Source organism: Triticum dicoccoides, chromosome 5B, assembly GCF_002162155.2.
Source record: "Triticum dicoccoides isolate Atlit2015 ecotype Zavitan chromosome 5B, WEW_v2.0, whole genome shotgun sequence".
Lineage (NCBI taxonomy): Eukaryota > Viridiplantae > Streptophyta > Magnoliopsida > Poales > Poaceae > Triticum > Triticum dicoccoides.
Window position 1 is genome coordinate 379,348,225 of NC_041389.1, and position 2,314 is coordinate 379,350,538.

Sequence of the window (2,314 nt, forward strand, 5' to 3'; positions counted from 1 at the left end):
TGTTTTATTTGTGGTATTCGAGTTGCTTCGAAGTCAAGTGTTGATTCCATACCTTTCAAGCGGTGTTCTCATATTTCTATGAGAGTACTAATCCTTCTTGATCATCGAGGTCGTCTTGTTAATTCTTTTTCAACCGGTGTGCTTCTCTTCAAGTGGTTCCGATCATTTTCAACATCTGCAAGATCAACTCTAAGTTTTCTCACCGGTGTTTGTTTCATCCATTCCAAGTTGTCTTTGTTTTCCCCGCCCTCCCACCCTTTTTCTTCAAGGACTCAGATTTCTTAATCATGTATCCTTTTAATTGTGGGAAGTCTCTTCATTCTTTTCTTTCAATGTTCTTATCCGGTGATTTCCCGTGAAGATGCTCAACAGTTTCAAGGTCATCATCCTTCATTGTTGTTTCTTCTCCGGTGGATTTATTTCAAGTTTCGGTGTTGATCATATCTCTTCCTTTTGTTTCACATATCTTCCCATGTGAATTTCTTATCCAAGGCTCGTCTTTTCATTCAAGATCCGTTCAAGCTATTTGGAGATTATTATCTCGTTCAAGTCATTCGATTCTACCGGTGCAATCTCTATTTCAAGCAATCCTTCAACGGTGTTTCTTTTTGGTGGGCCCTAACCCACAGGTCTTTTCCCAGGATCTTACCTGACTCTTCTAAGTATTCCGGAGCTATTCCAATGTCTTTTCAGAGTTTGACGTAAGGATGAATTTCATCAATCACATGCCTTCTCCAATATCGATTTCAAATTATTTCATTGTTGGCTCAACCTCTTTGTTTTTTTTTCATTCTCCCGGAGTATCTCAACAATCCATGGTGGTGTTTCTCGTTGTCATTTCTCGGATTTTGAAGACCGAAGAAGAGTTCCTCTTAAATCCTTACCCGTTCTTCCAAAGATGCATAGTTCAAGTTTGATGCCATCCTCTCATAATTGTTTTCGATTGTGGGAATTCTTTAAACCCATCCGGAGTATTTCATGAGTTGTTTCCATTTCTTTCCTCCAAAGGCCATCATGTCATAATTCTTCATTCTCAGCGTGTAGCTATCGTTCTCCAAATCTTACCGGTGCATCATTCAAGTTTACTCTAGTCAACTCAGGATCTCTTTGTTCTCTTGTATCTAAATTCTGTCAAGTATCTTCATTCATTTTCCAATTCTTCCCGGCTAATTGTTCCTTTGCTTCTTTCATTTTCAATTCTTACGGTGGTTCCTTCAAGATTTCACTTCCTTTGTTATCATATCAGTTCTTTCGTTGTTTCCAAATCCCACCGGTGGTCCCATCAATAACTTCTTCAAGTTGGCGCTATATCTCTTTTTAATCCCTCAAGAAGAGTAAGTAGTATGCCAAATCCATTGCTTGTCATCAATTTAAATTGGTGAAGGATACGCGTAACGTAATTCTTATTATTGTTTCATCCACGTGATCTACTTTCTTCTTTCCAGAGTTGTTCATCTTGTAACATTTCTCAGTTCGAGATGCTTAATCTTTTCTTTTCTGGAGTTCCAAGTTTTCCGCATTATCTCATCGCGAAGCTCCAACTAAATCATCGCAAGGCTTCACCTTGTGTTTTCAGCTTCTCTTTCTTTTTATCATCTTTTTATTACCGGAGTTCTTCATGGAGGCTCTACATGGTGGTTCTTCAAGGATTCTTTTCATTCTTCAGTTGTTCTTCAAGATTTCTCTTGAAGTTATGACCCGCCAAGCTATACTCTAAAATAAACATGGTGCTCAACACATGTTTTGTTTTGAGGAGCTCAAGTATTCTTCGTCTTGCATTCCAAAGTGCAATTCTTTCTACCTTATCTTTTGAGATGGTGTTATGTCATCCTTGGCAATTTCTCCTCGTGTTTCATGATTCACAAGTGGTCAGGACTGAGTTAATTAAATCCATCATTTTCTGTTCGTTCAAGAGATCTTTTCAACCAATCAATCTTTTGTTGGAGTTCTATTGGGTTATATTTCACCTAAAGCCTTCCCTAAGGAATGTTGCTCATTGTGGTGTCTATCAATGATCCAAGTTTTTCTCCTATCCTCTCGGCGAAAGGAGTTGTCATCTCCTTGTTGACCTCAATCCAATCTATTGTTTTCGTTAGTGGAAGAATTTCACCTCATAATTTTGAGACGTTTTCCATAAGACGTTTTCCATAAGCCCACTACAAGCTTATTCTTTTCGTTGTTGGTGTTCCAACAACTACGTTCAATTCCTCATGTCAGGATGCTTTTCAAATTCAATTGTGGTAGAAGTTCTCTTTTTCTTCTCCATTCTTTTCTTTCCAATGATCTATCTTCTATTCTTTCTTCCGGAGGCATG